We start from the raw sequence: 18,952 nt of genomic DNA, 5'->3' as shown, positions 1-18,952 counted from the left end.
AGTTCAGCCCAACATCGAAGGCTGAAGGGCCTGTACTGTGCTGTAAGGTTCTTTAAAAAAAACTGTAGTCTCAAACTATTTTTATCACTTTCCACAGGACCATCAATTTTTGTGTCATTTACAAATTTATTAGAAGTACTTAGTGTTTCTTGTATTTTCTGGTTTTATTTTTAATTTTCGTAAATCATAATGGCGTAAAGCTTTTGTGATGTGGAGCAATGGAGCGAACACTTTAGAGAAAAGGGTTGCCAGGCGACTGCCCTCTCTAGAATGCATGCCAATCCGTTGCACAATTTGGGCTGTGCATGCTGGAGCTCCACTAAAGCTGAACATACGATTCATTGGCAAAACAGAACCATCTCTTCTTGCTCAGCACTTCATGAGTGACAGGAAAGAAGATGAAATTGTCTGTGAGCAAACAGAGACAAACTGGAGAAAATGCTCCTCAGTGTGTTATGGCATTCCTAGAGCATTGCAATTTAGCAGGTATTACAGAAAAAAAGTTAAAACTTCAATTCTAAACAATTGCAATCTGAATCATGTACAAAATTTAAAGCTATCTACCTTTTTAAAACTAACATTGCACAAGTATACTTCAGGAAATTACTCCTTAAAGCAGGAAACTGCGAGCTACTTCAAGGGTACTGAGTAATACGAAGGGCTACCAGTTTAGTACACACTTCTGAAATAATGAAGTTGCATGGTTTACCTTTAATTATATATTATTATTAATGATTAATGATATTCATCTATGTGAAGACTCTGATCACGTTAATGATTCCTCACAATAATTATTAACAATGATTTAACAAGGTAGGAAACTGATGCGTTTCAACATGCAACACTTTATTTCTATTAATCTCTGCAACTGTTTCATTTTCCAATGATCACTTTTTTTTGCCAGTAAGATCAGATTTCAGATTGTCAGAGCACATACATGACATCACATACTACTCTGATTCCTTTTTCCTGCAGGTGCACCAGAACGACCACTAATTGGTTGTGCAAAAAAAAACTGTACACAGCATAATCAAAAAAACTGTAACGAGATAATGAATGTAAACAAACTGACTGTGCAATAGTTATATCAGTGGTGGGGAAACTATTTGGATGAAACATTAACCTGTGAGGCTGCGCAGCTTGAAGTAGGGAGTTTGTGTCCTGGCCATCATTAGGCATTTTCATTCTATGTTTTAATCTTTTACATTTCCCTCTTCCTTTATGCACACCCTTACCTAATAAGAAAAGCAGGTTATTTCAGTGCAATTTTCTGGAGGCAACTCAAAATATAGAACACTACGGCACAACAGGCCCTTTGACCCACATATTCCTACCAAAAAAAAACACTCAACTCTTTCTATCCCTTAACCCTCCATTTTTCTTTCATGTATGTGACTAAGAGTCTCCTAAATGCCCACAATGCTCCAGCCTCCATCATTCAAATGATCACTTTTGCAACATTTCATAGGAAATCATCATGTTGTAGTGGCTACTACGGTAGAGCTACTAAAGAAATCCAAAACACACGCCAGAGTAGTCAACTCAAGACTGGTTTATTGAAGCTTTACAAGCAGTTTTTATTCCCTGCCTGTCCCAGGCTCCACAGGAAAAGGTGGGACCTTGTTAAGGGACGGACCAGCAGGTTTAAATTGAGACTTGTTAACGTCCCGTGCCTTTCAGCAGGAGACCCAGCTGATCAACGTGCCATCCCTTGGCACTCAGTACCGCTAACATGCCAGCCTTTGGGTCCGTCCGTGCACTGCACTGACGGTGGTGGTTCACATTACAGCGCTGAGCGCTTGCTCGGCCCGCTACACAGCCACTACAATGTCCCATTTTTCCTAGCCACTAACTCTAACAATTTTTAACAAATCATAAACTATGTACCATGTTTGTACAAGTTATCAATTATGTAAGGTTTAACAAAAATTAACTCTTTCAGATTTTTAAATAAATCTTATCACATTTTGTACTAATCACCAAATCTGCAGCTTTTTTAACAAAATCATCGTATCCGTCACACTTTACGAACACATTTATCACAATTTTTCAATATTTGAATTTGTTGGAGTCAGTAAAAATAAACATTAAAAGATGGGGAATTTAATATAAAAACTTATCAACTTCAACAGAATTTAACTTTGCTATGGCACTGCCATGTTGCCACTGACAACATCTGGTATCTGTTTTTTTGTGTTAGTGGGAAGCCTGGCATTGCAAGCTATTCACCACGGTACTGTAATCTGGGATGTAACTTGACACTGCAACTTTCCCCCTCGCCGGCCTGACTTGCACCGCCGATCTCCCGCCCGCCTGACTCGCGCTGCCGGTCTCCCCCTCCCCCGCCTGCCGTCTCTCTCCCTACTTGACAGATTTTGGAGCTTTCCGGATTTTAAATGTCCGGATAAAGGATTGTGTACCTGTATTTTCGTTTTCAAGTCTACATTAATGCAAGTGTGATTCAAAAAGAATAGCAACACAATTAAATAAAATTTTAGACGGAGTTCATTGGTGACTAGTGCTATTTTTACAACAGGCCCATGGGCGACTCATGTGGTCTCTGCGGGCGACCTGGTGCTCTTGGGCACCGTGTTGGTGACCCCTGCCTTACAGCCATGTCTTTACATATACATTTGAAAATTCACATCTAACTTGCAATCTTGAGTATTTTTAAAGACCTCACTAAAACCCCTTTCACACTTTCATCCCACTAAATTGGCCGGTCAGTGTCCTGGGATAGGAATGGGAGTGTTTGGCTTTTCATACTTGACCACTCCTAACTGGGACACTGAATGCTTTCACACTTGCAAGGAGCCATCCCCAGGGTTAGGACTGTTCTATCTTCTACCGGTGACGTCATGATGTATCGAGTGATGGTGGACCTGCCCTAAATCCTGATCACTGTATAATGACCTTGTATTTGAACAAAATTAATCATGCCTAATTATAACATAATTAAGCTTTATGTACAGCACAGAATGAGCCCTTCAGCCCCTGTTGTTGTTGTTGTGCTGACCTATATAAACCTTTATAAGGGACCACGGGAAAGTGCGAGCAATAAATAGCAGACAATTTTTAAACAGGGTGGGAAAGTTGGTTGCACTATAGCACACAATTTATATGGCGTGGGAAAGTATCGCATATAATTTAAACAGTGTGAGGAAGTTGGTAGCGCTATAGTGTACAATTTATAAATACCATGAGGAAAAAGCAATGGCGCACCTGCCCTCCAGAATTCCATTGTGCAGAGAAAGGGCTGTATGCCTGGCTGCATGCATGGAGCCTTCATAGAGGGGTTTCTCTGCTGCATGGCATTCTGGGAAGTCAGGTCAGCCATTGCTTTTTTTTCCCCTGGTCTTTATAAATTGTGCATTATAGTGCTACCAACTTTCCCACACTTTTTAAAAATTGTCCGATATTGCTATTTATTTCCTCTCTTCCTCCCACTGCGACTTTCCCACTGCAAAGTTTATACCTTCATTTTAATCTTTTCTTCCTGTACTCATACAAAAACTTTGGTAATTTCAATTCCACAATCCAATCAACCCTTTCACACTTGCCTGATTGCAACGCTGGCATCTGCAGACGACGGGGATTGTACTAGGGGTTGAGGCTGTCAATCCCTGGCGTGAGATGACGTCGTCTGACGCCGGCGTTGAGCTGATTTTGCTTTCACACTCGACACTTTAAAGGCCGATTAGCGTTTGATTCCTGGGATTCCTTGTGAAAGGGGCTTAATTCAAGCATGTTCTTCAAACAAGAGTTGACATCCCTATGTAAATCTTTTTCCTGTGACTTTTAAGGCAAAGATCAGTTTGAAAGGGAAATAGGAAGGTGAGATTCTGGAATTTAAGCAACAAAGAAAAGAATGCAAGAATTGGAATCGGGGATAGGCATTTTTTTTTGTCTTCTGTCCATTCAATTTGATCCATAGCTGATTTTTATTTCCCCCCCCCCACCCCCCCCACCCCCCTTAGCTCATTTTCCTGGACTTAGCCCAAAGCTCTTGATTCTCTTACAATCTAACCTATGGAACCCTGTTTCAAATGCACACATTGACGGAACCGCCACAATCTCCTTTGGTATAGAATTCCGAGGATCAATAGCTCTCAGTGGAGAATTTACTCTCCCCGACCTCTGTCTGGAATATATGAATCATCTGAGACTGTGATCTGTGGTTGAAGATGTATATCAAGCTGTTTGGTGAATTTTGCACACTCCAATGATGACCAATATAACACTTACCTTCCTATTAACTTCCGATGAAGAATAAGGGGTGATAATACAGGTATACGAGATTGAGGGGCCTAGATAGGATGGACAGCCAGTGTCTTGTTCAAGATTTCTTTATTGTCACGTAATGGAACAAAACATGTAATATTACATAAAATTGCGTTCTGCCTGACATGAGGCAGGAAAAGAGTCACCTTTACTGTCTCCCTTTACCCCTTACGATAAGACAGAAAAGCAAAAAAAGTCCTTTCGGAGTCGCTGTACGCCCATGGATTCATCTCCAGCACTCGCACAGCCTCTGCTGCTGCAGGGACTCCCCCAAACAGATGATATAATCAGGAAGCCTTCAGTGCCTGAGGCCCCTCAGCACCCCTTCTTGCCCTCAGTACCCTCTCAAATCCCGACTCGGATCCCGAGCCAGTCTCCAGCAGCCTATAGACTGTGTGGATCCGCTGACTGCATCACCTGCTGCCTGTGTGGGTCCCTCAGCCACTGAGCCCCTTGCTGGTCCGCCGCTGGGGTCACGGTACTTCAGGGTCGTCTCCTCTGCTTCTCCTCCTTAGTAGGGAGCAATAAAAAATGTCAGAGAATATCTGTTTATGGTGAGTTTAGGGGACCCGTCAGAAGTAAGTTTTTTTAATCCAGAGTGCATTGTTGGGGTGGTGGTGAAGGCTGGTACAATAGTGACATTTTAACGGCTCTTAGATTGGCACATGGATGGAAGAAAAACAAAGGGTTATGGGTGTGATGTAGGGAAGGGTTAAATTGTAGTGGAGTAAGTTTACATAAATTGGCACAACATGGTGGGCCAAAGGGCCTGTACTGTGCTGCAATGCATGTTCCATCTGCTGAAACTGCTCATTAACTTTGATTTGTATCTGAATCTCAACATTCTTCTGTCCCTCATCTCGCTTTTTTTTCACATCGTGTTCTGTCTGCCCTACCATTAATGTGTCTATTTCCTCTTAAAAATCTCTCTCCATCCTCTTGACAATCTGAGCTGTGCTCATCAGAAAATGTATCCCTACATCTAAATTCATTGTGTGTATCTGGAGCCCCAGAAAAGATGTGGCACCTCTGTATTCACACCTTCCAAACTGAAAATGACTTTTTTTTCCTCATTCTCACTCTCTCTTGTTTAAAGACCTTGTGTGTGCTAACCTTGTGCAAGTCCAAATGCTACACATAACTGCTTCACCCAGAACTATTTTATTAATCGCAATCTCTAAATAAAAATCAATTGTTCTTTAATTAAAATCTCCTTTTTATCAATCCACATTGGGGCTTTGGTTTTAATGAGTCCCTTGAGTGTTTTGTCACCACTTTTTTGATAGATTACATTGTTTTCCCACATCCCAGTATCCACCTCTTCTGTCTGCTTTCAATAATAGGATCACTTTGTTACCTTCCAGTCTTTGAACTGTGCTGGAATCTGTGGAGTTTTTGAAGATGGCAATCAGTGGATCTGCTATCTTCATAGCCACTTCAAGCCCGAATGGTCCAGAGTCAGAATTTAATGCAGATTAGTGTGAGGTATTGCACTTTGGAAGACCAAATCGGGGTAGGACGTACACAGTAAATGGTAGGCCATTGAGGAGTGTGGAAGAGCAAAGAGATCTGGAATACGTATACATTGTTCCCAGAAGGTGGGGTCGCATGTGGACCAGTGTTGTAAAGAAAGCTTTTGGCATCTTAGCCTTTATAAATCAAAATATTGAGTATAGAAGTTGGGGTGTTAGGTTGAAGTTATTCAAGTGAGGCCACACTTGGAATATTGTGTGCAGTTCTGGTTGCCCAACAGCAGGAAAGATATCAATCAGATTGAAAGAGTGCAGAGAAGATTTACTAAGATGTTGCTGGGTCTTCAGGAGTTGAGTTAGCAGGAAAGTTTAAACAGGTTAGGACTATACTCCTTGGAACGAAGAAGAATGAGGGGAGACTTGATAGAGGTTTATAAGATTGAGGGGTATAGACAGAGTAGATGCAAGTAGGGTGTTTCCACAGACTGGGAGAGATAAATATGAGAGGTCATGGCTTTAGGCTGAAAGGGGCGAGGTGTCAGGGGAACATTAGTGGAAAGTTTTTTTCTCAGAGTGGTAGGAGTGCCGAATGAGCTGCCATTTGATGGAGTGAATGTAGATTCAGTCTTGAGTTTTAAAAACAAGTTGATTAAATACACGGATAGGAGAGGTCTGGAGGGTTATGCATTGAGAGTAGGTTAGTGGGACTAGCTAGTTTTATTGGTCAGCACAGACTGGAAGAGTTGAATGGCCTGTTTTTCTGTGCTGTAATGGTCTATGGTTCTATTGTCATGAACATGCCACTAAGTTTTTTTTCTTAGTCTCACTGACCTGCACCCAACCCATAGCCCTCCATACCTATAGAATTTGTGGAAAAGAAGCGAAAGTGAGGTAGTCTGTGGTTCATTGTCCTCTCAGAAAGAAGAATGTGCTTTTGTGCTGCTGTTTCGTCATCTTCCGACTCTTGTATCTCCTTTCTGGTGGTAGGGCATGGCCTGGTGGTGAGGGTCCTTGAGGATTGAGGCTGCTCTCTGAGGCACTGCCTCTTGGAGATTTTCTTGATGTAGTGAAGACTGATACCCATGACAGCGCTGGCTGAGTTCATAGCTCTCTGTAGACTTTTCCTTCATTGGCAACTCCATACTAGTAGGCAGTACAGCCAGTCAGATTACTCTCCATGATACACATAGAAATTTGCAAGAGTCTTTGGTAACACATCAAATCTCCTCCAACTCCTCACGAAGTATAAACACACAATGCTGGAGAAACTCAACAGGTCAAGTGGTGTCCTTTATATAGCAAAGGTAAAAATACATAACCGACATTTTGGGCTAGAGCCCTTCATGCTATATAAAGGACACTGCTTGACCTGCTGAGTTTCTCCAGCTTATTTTTACTTCAGCCATATTGTCTGCAGATTTACGTGTTTTACTCACGAAGTATAGCCACTGGCCAGCCTTCTTCATGATTGCATCGACATGGAGGCCCCTGGATACATCTTCAGAGTTCTTGACGCCCAGGAATTTGAGGTTCTCAACCCTTTCCCCTGCTGACCCCTCGCTGAGGACTAGTTCGTGTTCTTCTTGATTTTCCCCATCCGACGTCCACAATCAGTTCCTTTGCTAACGTTGAATGCAAGGTTCACGGTATTTTGGTCTCATTTACTTCAATTTTCTTTTTGCTAATTCAAATTTATTTTCCTCATTTGCTCTCAACTTTTCATCTCCAATCATTCCCAAGAAGTATTTTTGTATTTTCTGTGGGCAAACATGAAAGATTTGTTTAATTTCTTTGCTGTTTTTCTGCTGTTCGATCTCATTACTTCTGTCACAGTCAGTAAAGGAAGGATGTGTCCTTTAGTTGATTTTCTCCTTTTCGATATTGTTTGTATATTTAGCCAGCCTACCCTCCTATTTTAATTTCCCTTTTCAGCGCCTTAGACTTCCTTCAACATTTTTAAATTTTACCAACCCCTTGTTTTTGACATACAAATCTGATCCAATATTAAGCTCTATTTTTTTAAGACTTAAGGGGATATAACTTGCCACTTCTGATAGAAATGATAGGATTTTTCAGGTTATTCAGTTTGAAACTTTTGTAGTGAGATTGTAGTGAGGGACAGCATGGTTGGGGTGGTGGTTAACACAATGCTGTTACAGTGCCAGCGATCAGGACCAGGGTTCGAATCCCGCGCTGTATGTAAGGAGTTTGCGTGGGTTTTCCCTGGGGACTCCAGTTTCCTTCCTCTGTTCGAAATGTACCAGAGTTGAAGGTCAATTGTGTGTAATTGGGTGTTACCGTGCTGTAAGAATATCTAAATTTGAGGTCAATTTTAATGAATTGTGCTGGCTGTTTCAGCTGTATGGTTCTTGTATCAGAATCAGAAGGCCAATGACTCTGTTCCACAAAGCTGATCCTTTTGTGCATTATTTGAGACACTCTGGTGGAATTGTTCATTAAACACACTCTCTGTCTCCTTCTCGGGAGACAAACTCGACAGCCATCTTCTACAAACCCACCAACTCCCACAGCTACCTTGACTACTCCTCTTCCCATCCTGTCCCCTGTAAGGATTCCTTTCCTTTCTCTCAGTTCCTCCATCCTGCACCCAGGATGAAGATTTCTGTGCCAGATCACCAGAGATGTCCTTCTCCTTCAAACAACGTGGCTTTCTCTCAACTTGATGCTCACCCACTTATTCTCCATTACCCACACATCTGCCCTGGCCCCCCTCTGCCCCCACACGCAATAAGGACAGGATTTCTCTTGTCCTCACCTACCAGCGTCTGCATCCAACACATCATCCTCTGCCATTTCTGCCACCTACGTGGTCCCACCACTAGACACAAATTCCCCTCTCTGCCATCCATCCTTCCTCCCCTCCCCACCAATCGTCCCTTTGGGTCTTACCCTGCTGACTGCAGGAGATGCTCCACTTTTGCCCTCACCTGCTCCCTCACCACCATTCTGGGCCCCAAACAGTCCTTACAAGTGAAACAGGATTTAACTACAACTCATATTGTGGTCTCTTCTACATTGGATAGACTGGACGCAGACTGGGAGATCACTTTGTTGAGCACCTTGGCTCTGTCTGCTCTCAGTGGCACCCATTTCAATTCCCATCCCATTCCCTTGATGACATGTCTGTCCATGGTCTTGAACTGCCAGACTGAGACTACCCACAAATTGGAGGAACAACATCTCATCTTCCGACTGGGCACTCTCCAATTGGCTGGCATTAATATAGATTTCTCTGGCTTTTGTTAAACCCTCTTCCCCTCCCCCTCGCTTCTCCCCCAGCTCTGTCTCCTTTTGCAGAGACATGTCCTCCTCCCTTATCGTATCCAATTATCACCTTTTGTTGGTCTGGATTCCTCCCCCAGCCAGCACTATCTCTATTCTGAGATTTCCTGCTCATGGCTCACTCTGCTTATTCCTTGAAGAAGGGCTCAGGCCCAAAACATCAGCAATATTATCCCTGTCAAATCCTATGGACACTCAAAGACTGGCTGAGTTCTTCCAGCATTTCAGTATACTTTTACTACAATCACAGCGTCTGCAGATTTTCGTGTTATACTCATTAAACTGGAGTCATATCTATCTGTTCGGGTGGAGATAGGATCCTCTTACTTTGGAAGGAATAGTTGTGTTGTCATGGTATTCAAATAAGTAATTATCCTTCAATTGACAAATTTAAAATTTAAAATTTTTAAAATTTAATTTAGGTATACAGCACAGTAACAGGCCACTTCGGCCCATGAGTCCATGCCGCCCAATTTACCTACAACCGCCAGTACATTTTTTTGAACAGTGGGAGGAAACCAGAGCCCCCTTGGGGAAAACCCATGCAGACATGGGGAGAATGTACAAACTCCTTACAGACAGCGTGGGATTTGAAACCTGGTCCTGATTGCTGGTGATGTAAAGGTGTTGCGTTAATCGCTATGCTAACTGTGCAGGCCTAATTATGTAGTAATTTATCTAATTGCCCAATTCTCCTGAAGAAAATGTATTTATTAATTTCATAACACTCTGTTCAAATTGTGTATAAGGCTAACCAAAAATATGTGCCCATTCCCATCACATATGGTTATATTTGATTTTTTTTTTTTCTTTGGCTTGGCTTCGCGGACGAAGATTTATGGAGGGGGTAAAAAGTCCACGTCAGCTGCAGGCTCGTTTGTGGCTGACCAGTCCGATGCGGGACAGGCAGACACGATTGCAGCGGTTGCAAGGGAAAATTGGTTGGTTGGGGTTGGGTGTTGGGTTTTTCCTCCTTTGCCTTTTGTCAGTGAGGTGGGCTCTGCGGTCTTCTTCAAAGGAGGCTGCTGCCCGCCAAACTGTGAGGCGCCAAGATGCACGGTTTGAGGCGTTATCAGCCCACTGGCGGTGGTCAATGTGGCAGGCACCAAGAGATTTCTTTAGGCAGTCCTTGTACCTTTTCTTTGGTGCACCTCTGTCACGGTGGCCAGTGGAGAGCTCGCCATATAATACGATCTTGGGAAGGCGATGGTCCTCCATTCTGGAGACGTGACCCATCCAGCGCAGCTGGATCTTCAGCAGCGTGGACTCGATGCTGTCGACCTCTGCCATCTCGAGTACCTCGACGTTAGGGGTGTGAGCGCTCCAATGGATGTTGAGGATGGAGCGGAGACAACGCTGGTGGAAGCGTTCTAGGAGCCGTAGGTGGTGCCGGTAGAGGACCCATGATTCGGAGCCGAACAGGAGTGTGGGTATGACAACGGCTCTGTATACGCTTATCTTTGTGAGGTTTTTCAGTTGGTTGTTTTTCCAGACTCTTTTGTGTAGTCTTCCAAAGGCGCTATTTGCCTTGGCGAGTCTGTTGTCTATCTCATTGTCGATCCTTGCATCTGATGAAATGGTGCAGCCGAGATAGGTAAACTGGTTGACCGTTTTGAGTTTTGTGTGCCCGATGGAGATGTGGGGGGGCTGGTAGTCATGGTGGGGAGCTGGCTGATGGAGGACCTCAGTTTTCTTCAGGCTGACTTCCAGGCCAAACATTTTGGCAGTTTCCGCAAAGCAGGACGTCAAGCGCTGAAGAGCTGGCTCTGAATGGGCAACTAAAGCGGCATCATCTGCAAAGAGTAGTTCACGGACAAGTTTCTCTTGTGTCTTGGTGTGAGCATGCAGGCGCCTCAGATTGAAGAGACTGCCATCCGTGCGGTACCGGATGTAAACAGCGTCTTCATTGTTGGGGTCTTTCATGGCTTGGTTCAGCATCATGCTGAAGAAGATTGAAAAGAGGGTTGGTGCGAGAACACAGCCTTGCTTCACGCCATTGTTAATGGAGAAGGGTTCAGAGAGCTCATTGCTGTATCTGACCCGACCTTGTTGGTTTTCGTGCAGTTGGATAATCCTCCCCCTCCACGTCCTCCCCCTCCACGTCCTCCCCCTCCACGTCCTCCCCCTCAAAAGATGCTCACAAACTCAAGCTAGCATGCTGGAACATCAGAACCATGCTAGACAAGACTGACAGCCACCGACCTGAACGTCGGTCTGCCCTCATTGCACATGAACTCCTCAGACTTGACATCGACATAGCCGCTCTCAGTGAAGTCCGCCTGGCAGATGTAGGCAGCCTCCAAGAACGCGGCGCGGGCTACACACTCTACTGGTCTGGCAAGCCTTCGGATGAACGACGCCTATCTGGTGTAGGCTTCATGGTCAAGAGCTTCATTGCCTCCAAACTCGAAAACCTTCCGACAGGCCTCTCGGACCGAATCATGTCCATGCGACTCCCACTTCAAAACAAGCGTCACATCACCCTCATCAGTGTCTATGCTCCAACCCTCCAGGCGGAACCAGCAGAAAAGAACAAGTTCTACACCGACCTGCGCAACCTCATCCAACGTACCCCTACAGCCGACAAGGTTGTCATCCTGGGCGACTTCAACGCTCATGTCGGCAAAGACTCAGAAACCTGGCCAGGAATCCTGGGCAAGCATGGCGTCGGCAAGTGCAACGACAATGGGCGCCTCCTGTTGGAGCTCTGCGCAGAACAGCGGCTTGTCATTACAAACACCCTTTTTCAGCAGACCACCTGGATGCATCCCCGATCCAAACACTGGCACCTCCTGGACTACATCCTGGTGCGAGAAAGTGACAAACAAGATGTGCTCCACACCAGGGTCATGCCTAGCGCGGAATGCCACACTGACCACCGGCTGGTTCGCTGCAAGCTCAACCTTCACTTCAAGCCAAAGCCCAGGAACAATAAAGCCCCCAGAAAGAGGTTCAATGTTGGAAAACTGCAGTCAGACGAAGCGAGAGGAAACTTCCAGGCAAACCTCAAAGCAAAGCTCGACGTTGCAACCCGCCTCACGGACCCGTCCCCTGAAACCCTCTGGGATCAGTTGAAGGCTACCATACTGCAATCCACTGAAGAGGTACTGGGCTTCTCCTCCAGGAAAAACAAGGACTGGTTTGACGAAAACAGCCAGGAAATCCAGGAGCTGCTGGCAAAGAAGCGAGCTGCCCACCAGGCTCACCTTACAAAGCCGTCCTGTCCAGAGAAGAAACAAGCCTTCCGTCGCGCATGCAGCCATCTTCAGCGCAAACTCCGGGAGATCCAAAATGAGTGGTGGACTAGCCTCGCCAAACGAACACAGCTCAGCGCGGACATTGGCGACTTCAGGGGTTTCTACGAGGCTCTAAAGGCTGTGTACGGCCCCTCACCCCAAGTCCAAAGCCCGCTGCGCAGCTCAGACGGCAAAGTCCTCCTCAGCGACAAGATCTCCATCCTCAACCGATGGTCAGAACACTTCCAATCTCTTTTCAGTACCAACCGCTCAGTCCAAGATTCCGCCCTGCTCCAGCTCCCTCAACAGCCCCTAAGGCTAGAGCTGGATGAGGTTCCCACCCTGGATGAGACATATAAGGCAATCGAACAACTGAAAAGTGGCAAAGCAGCAGGTATGGATGGAATCCCCCCAGAAGTCTGGAAGGCTGGCGGCAAAACTCTGCATGCCAAACTGCATGAGTTTTTCAAGCTTTGTTGGGACCAAGGTAAACTGCCTCAGGATCTTCGTGATGCCACCATCATCACCCTGTACAAAAACAAAGGCGAGAAATCAGACTGCTCAAACTACAGGGGAATCACGTTGCTCTCCATTGCAGGCAAAATCTTCGCTAGGATTCTACTAAATAGAATAATACCTAGTGTCGCTGAGAATATTCTCCCAGAATCACAGTGCGGCTTTCGCGCAAACAGAGGAACCACTGACATGGTCTTTGCCCTCAGACAGCTCCAAGAAAAGTGCAGAGAACAAAACAAAGGACTCTACATCACCTTTGTTGACCTCACCAAAGCCTTCGACACCGTGAGCAGGAAAGGGCTTTGGCAAATACTAGAGCGCATCGGATGTCCCCCAAAGTTCCTCAACATGATTATATTTGATAGGCAGTTATCAAATATAATGTATGTAAATGCCTTGGAGGAATCCCAATCTCACAAGGGTGCAGTATAATCTGGATATAATGAGTAATGAAATTAAGCATCGCTATCTACATCATTTTGAATTCGTATGGAGGTGATGCAGCTGGCATTTTATAGGCTTTTATTTATATTTGTAGAATATTTCTGGTAAAGTATGAAATAAATGGTGCCTAAAACCCCACACATTGGATGCCTGAAACAGAAAAAGACAATCTTGGAAACTCTCCGCAAATCTGGTTGCATTTGTGTGAAGAGAGAAATGAAGTCAACGTTTCAGTCGGAGCTGGCCTGCTGAGTGCTTTCATGACTTTCTGTTTTTGTTTAAAACAAATGATGGACTTTCATTTCAAACTTTATGAAAGGATTAATGGGAAAGAACCCAAGTGAGATGGAATAAAGCTTCCAAGACACTGCTGACTGCGCTTTATCCTTTCTGTGGATTACATCGACTGGAACCGGGATTTGTTGACACTGCAGCCATGGGAATAGAGAAACTCATTCTTTTCATTTTATTTAATCAGCGTGCATTGCTGCTTCCATTTAGAAAAGTGGAGGTGAATGCCTACTATCTCTTCTTTGTAGGGGAAAATATTTCTTTGGTTCATTTATATCACGTTGCTTTGCACTCTGAACGTGGCATGCACACACAAGTATTTGAAGAGCCAAGAACCACTACTTTTCCTTGCTCTTCTACAATGCTACTGCTGCTGGGGTTAGTTGCTTAGGATAGGCATTCTTTATTTCCACACAAGTCTCCGTCATCTGCTGGTTGGGAGCATCCATTAAGTCAAACTTGATCTTTCTCATGGCTTTCTAGCTGAGCCACAGTTTATGAACCGGAACCTTTCATTAGTTTTCTTTTTCTTCTGCCTTGATCCATAAAATCCAGTGGTGCTGAAACCGCTGTAATCCCTTTTGGCCTAGACGAGGGTGGATAACTTTGAAAACAGGCATGTTTCTGCTCGGTCTGGATCGGTTCCACAAATACCGCCTACGAGCTAAATTATTGCAGCACGTGGAAAGGTTCCTTTCCACAACATGAGATAAACTTCAAGTAGCATGTGTTGGAATCTGCAATGCACTGCCTGTGGATATGATGGTGACAGATTACAGAATGGACTTCAATAGGGTAATGGATAAAAAGATGATGGAGGAAAATTTGCATAGATACGGAGAAAAGGACAGTTGATGGAAGTAAAGATAAGGAGTTGGCAGGAACATAATGGGCTGAATGCAAGCATGCTGGCAGATGTTTAAGGTGAGCTTTTACTGTGCTCAAATATATAGCTTTAAGTGAATCAGTAAGTAGTGTGAGAACTCCATCAACTTGCTCAAACTATTGGGTGTAAGATCATATTTAACACACGTGGCTTTACTGCTGCTGGGCGACCAGTTCTCTTCATCACAACACTTAATCAAAATCCAGATCTAATGATTTTAAAAATATATTTAAATTTCCAGTAGGTTATTCTTTGGTGTCACTGCAACTGAAGTCATTACACTTTTGCTATTGTGTTCACACAAATATGTCACTCACTCTCTGAAAGAGGGCCTTAATTTTAACACAGTGACTGCTTTGTAATGATCTTTTGTGGCTAATTAGCAACAAAGGCAAATTGTGGGCACATCATGAAGGCAGACTGACATAACTGGATGCATGAACTTTAAAATGCAAACAAGTAAATCTCACATTAAAATTAAATTAGGGTTAAAATTCTATCAGCTGGCATTTCTTGCAGTTGTGACTACATTTTAAAATGTAGTTAAGTGGTTGTAAAGCAAGAAGTGAGCTGAGTTGGTAAACTGTGATACACAGATGTATCTGTCTGTATTAAGTGAGGGTTACAATGTTTTTGTGACAGTTCTACCACTGTCAAGGAACCTCTATTATGCTGAGACACAGCCATGTAAGCTGTGATATATAGATGTGTCTGTCTGTATTAAGTGAGGGTTAAGTGTTTTTGTGACAGTTCTACCACTGTCAAGGAACCTGAATAAGGTACCCCATGTAAGTACAGATGCTGTTCCCTGGTCATTCTGCTTTGTGAGCAACCTGCTATTTTAAGTTGCAGACTTTTCTGAAATGTCCTGTTGAGTTCGTGTAGGTGTTCATGTGTCTCCATTCGATTCTGTTTAGGTGGTAAGATTTTGATTGTACATTTTGTAGCATGGGAGAGCAATAACACAAAAATCAAGCCAAATCTTTTCCAATAAAATCATTGCATTTAAAAGCTTTAAACAATTAATGTAGGTCCAGTTATTATACAAAAATGGAACATTTAATGGATACTGATTCAATTAAAATGTTCAAGTATGAAATTAATATATTACTGTTGAGCTGAGGTATTCTGGGATGTGAAGAAATGGTGGGGGTTAATGGTTTACAAATGAGCTGTGTTCTATGAAAATGTCAGACCAGCCTTGGAAGGCTAAATTGTCTTTTGTCCTTCACGAAGCAGTGTGTTAGAATTTGTGACCAGCGCTCAAATGTTTCAGCCACATTTCCTTTGGCTCTGTATTCATTTCGCAAGGAATTCTCGCAGCTTCGGGGAAGATTCTCATGCCTTCAGTGTGTCTCAGATTTAGCATCACTGATGTTCATGACCATTTACTTGTTTTCTGATGATCAGCTATATCGGACCCGTAATGTGCCAAAATAATGCTTGGATTTTGCAGATGCAAACTCACCCTTGTAAACTTGAAGTTCAGGACTCTCTCTTGAATGAGCAAGTCTCCAAGTTGCTGACAGAATCTGCTGGTGATGTCCTGGCACAACTCCAATGTGGGAGTCTGCATGGATTAGAACACATGTTGAGTGCCACTTCCAAGCCTCTGAATGGCAGAGCAGCCTTGTCAAGCTTCTGTTTCAGATTAATTCACCATCCATCATTTAACACAGCATTTTATTAAGTTTCCTTTGCACCATTGCTGGATACTGTACTGGGACGGCATGGTTAGTGTAAGGGGTTAGTGCAGCGCTATTACCACGCCAGTGACCTGGGTTTAAATCTGCTGTTGTCTATCGGCAGTTTATAAATTCTCCCTGTAATTGAGTGGGTTTCTTCCACGTGCTCCACATTCCAAAGACATATGGGGTTAGAAGGTTAATTGGTCACCTAGGTGTATTTGGGTGGCGCCGGCAACCGGGCTGGAAAGGCCTATTACCCTGCTATATCTCTAAATTTTAAAAAAAATCACAATCTCGTGTCATAAACACAAGATTTGGCTCAACTGATGCCAAATGATCTTCCCATCTCATCTGGGTGCTTGTTCCATTTAAACATTAGAAAAAATAAAATATTGTCCATTTTTCCAATCACAAACTTCTTATCCTCACTATTGATTTAACCCCTTTTCCTATACACTTTCTGTAGCTTAATCAACCGCTTGCTTTTTTTGGTATCCTGTTTGAGGCCAAGCTAAGCTTTTGTCCATCAACTTGTTGAGCTCACCTGTTAAAGTGGACCTGAGATTATTTGAATGCAAATACGGTTACAAATTTTATTGTACTTTATTGTTGCTTTGCAAAGGGCAAGAACTCTTGTTACAGCAAGAGGCACTGCCACAAACAGCAAGTCTCACCACAAGGGAGTCTGCAGTGTGGCTCACAGGTTGCATATTTATACAGACAAACTTCCAGTTTTCCAGAACATTTGCACAAACTTTCACAATCTGTTTTTCTATTTAAGTACGTTTATTAGGATTCGTTACACTGGGTCATGTCCCTTACCCATTGGTTAATAGTCTTTTACTGACTTTGCCAGTTAAGGAGTTGTTCTTCACAGCTTCAGCCTTGCTGATTGATCATCTTTCACAATGGAATGAGCTCTGATTCTCTACCTTTCTCAATATTTTAAGACTCAGATTTTCACACCTCCATGAAATCATTCATCTTTCCTCTTGTCCCAGTCCATCGGCCTCTGAAATTCTGAGCTAGCCTTTTTCTAACTTCAGATTCAAAATTTCTGTGTTGGATTGTCTGGCTTTGCATTAGAACTGTAGAATCATAGAACATTATAGCATAGAAGCAGGCCCATTTGGCCTTTCTAGTCCATGGTGAACCATTTTTCTGACAAATCCCACTGATCTGCACCCAGTTTATATCCCTCTCCCATCCATGTACCTATCCAAATTCTTAAATGTTAAAATTGAGTCCGGACCCAGCACTCTCTAGAAGAAGTTCCCTCTCCTGTTTCCCCCGAAACAATTCCCCTTTTATCCTTAACCCATATCCTCTAGTTTGTATCTCACCTACTCTCAGTGGAAAAAGCCTATCTATATTTACTGTCTATCCCCCCCCATAATTTTAAATACATCAATCAAATCTCCCCTCATTCTTCTATGCTTCAGGGAATAAAGCCCTAACCTGTTTAACTTTTTCTTGTAACTCAGTTCCTGAAGTCTAAGCAACATCCTAGTAAATCTTCTGTGCACTTTTTAATCGTATTGATATATTTCCTGTAGTTAGATGATCAAATCGGTACACAATATTCCAAACTTGGCCTTTCCAATGTTCTATACAACTTTACCATAACATCCCAACTCCTATACTTTGATTTTTGAAGGCCAAGGTGCCAAAAACTCTCTTTACAAACCTATCCACCTGTGGCACCACAATCATGGAATTATGTACAGTATCTGTATTCCCAGATCCCTCTGTTCTATAGCACTCCTTGGTGCGCTACCATTTACCGTGTATGTCCTTTCTTGGTTTGTCTTCCAAAACACCACACTTGCTTGCATTAAACTCCATTTTCCATTTTTCATCCCATTTTTCCAGCTGGTTCAAATCCCTCTGCAAGCTTTGAAAACATTCCTCGCTGTCTACAATGCCTCCAGTCTTAGTGTCATCCACAAACTTGCTGATCCAATTTACCATGTTATCATCCAGATCATTGATATAGACGACAAACAACAATGGTCTCAGCATCGATCCCTGAGGCACACCACTAGCCACAGGCCTCCAGTCTGAGAAGCAATTATCCACCACTACTCTCTGGCTTCTCCCATCCAGCCATTGTCGAATCCAGTTTACTACTTCACCATGAATAGCGAGCGTCTGAACCTTCCTGACTAACATCCCATGTGGGACCTTGTTAAAGCCTTACTAAAGTCCATGTAGACAACATCCATAGCCTTTACTTTGTCAACATTCCTGGTAACCTGCTCGAAAAACTCTATACGATTGGTTAAACATGACCTACCACACACAAAGCCATGTTAACTATCCCTAATCCATCCCTGTCAATCCAAATAATTGTATATCTGATCTCTTAGAACACCATCCAGTAATTTCCAGGGCTACTTTTGGAGCTTTTTTTAAACATTGGAATAATGTGAGTTACTCCTCAATCCTCTGGCACCACACCTGTGGCTAAGGGCATTTTAAATATTTCTACACTAGCCTCCCTTAAGGACTGGGGAATATCTTGTCAGGCAGGCTTGGGGGATTTTTCCATCCATATTTGTTTTAAGACAGCAAGCACCCCTCCTCTTTAATCTTCATCGGTTCCATGATCTCACTGCTTGCTTTCTTTACTTTCTGTGACTCCTGAGTTTCCTGAGTGAATACTAATGAAAAATAAATTAAGATCTCCCCATCTCTTTTGGCTCCATACATCTTCAAGAGGACCAATTTTGTCCCTTAATATCCTTTTGCTCTTAATATACCTGTAAAAGCCCTCAGGATTTTCATTCACATTGTCTTCCAAAGCAACCTCATCTCTCTCTAGTTGGTACCTCT

The 18,952-nt window shown here is 43.3% G+C and overlaps 1 protein-coding gene and 1 long non-coding RNA gene across 5 annotated transcripts in view; one reads left to right on the top strand and one right to left on the bottom strand.

Moving 5' to 3' along the window:
- Positions 1-18,952, top strand: part of ppil2 (peptidylprolyl isomerase (cyclophilin)-like 2) — a 408,077-nt gene that overhangs the window by 74,640 nt on the left and 314,485 nt on the right. The gene's annotated exons all lie outside the window — the stretch shown is intronic.
- The window catches only part of LOC138760030 (uncharacterized), a 30,102-nt gene continuing 15,510 nt past the window's right edge, over positions 4,361-18,952 (bottom strand). Inside the window, exons 2-3 of the long non-coding RNA XR_011355345.1 lie at positions 15,898-15,999; positions 4,361-4,791 (exon numbers count right to left, since the gene is read on the bottom strand). This is a non-coding gene — a long non-coding RNA (uncharacterized lncRNA). The remainder of the gene's footprint in view (positions 4,792-15,897; positions 16,000-18,952) is intronic.

Source organism: Narcine bancroftii, chromosome 4 (genome assembly GCF_036971445.1).
Source record: "Narcine bancroftii isolate sNarBan1 chromosome 4, sNarBan1.hap1, whole genome shotgun sequence".
NCBI lineage: Eukaryota > Metazoa > Chordata > Chondrichthyes > Torpediniformes > Narcinidae > Narcine > Narcine bancroftii.
This window is presented reverse-complemented; position numbering and strand designations above follow the sequence as displayed.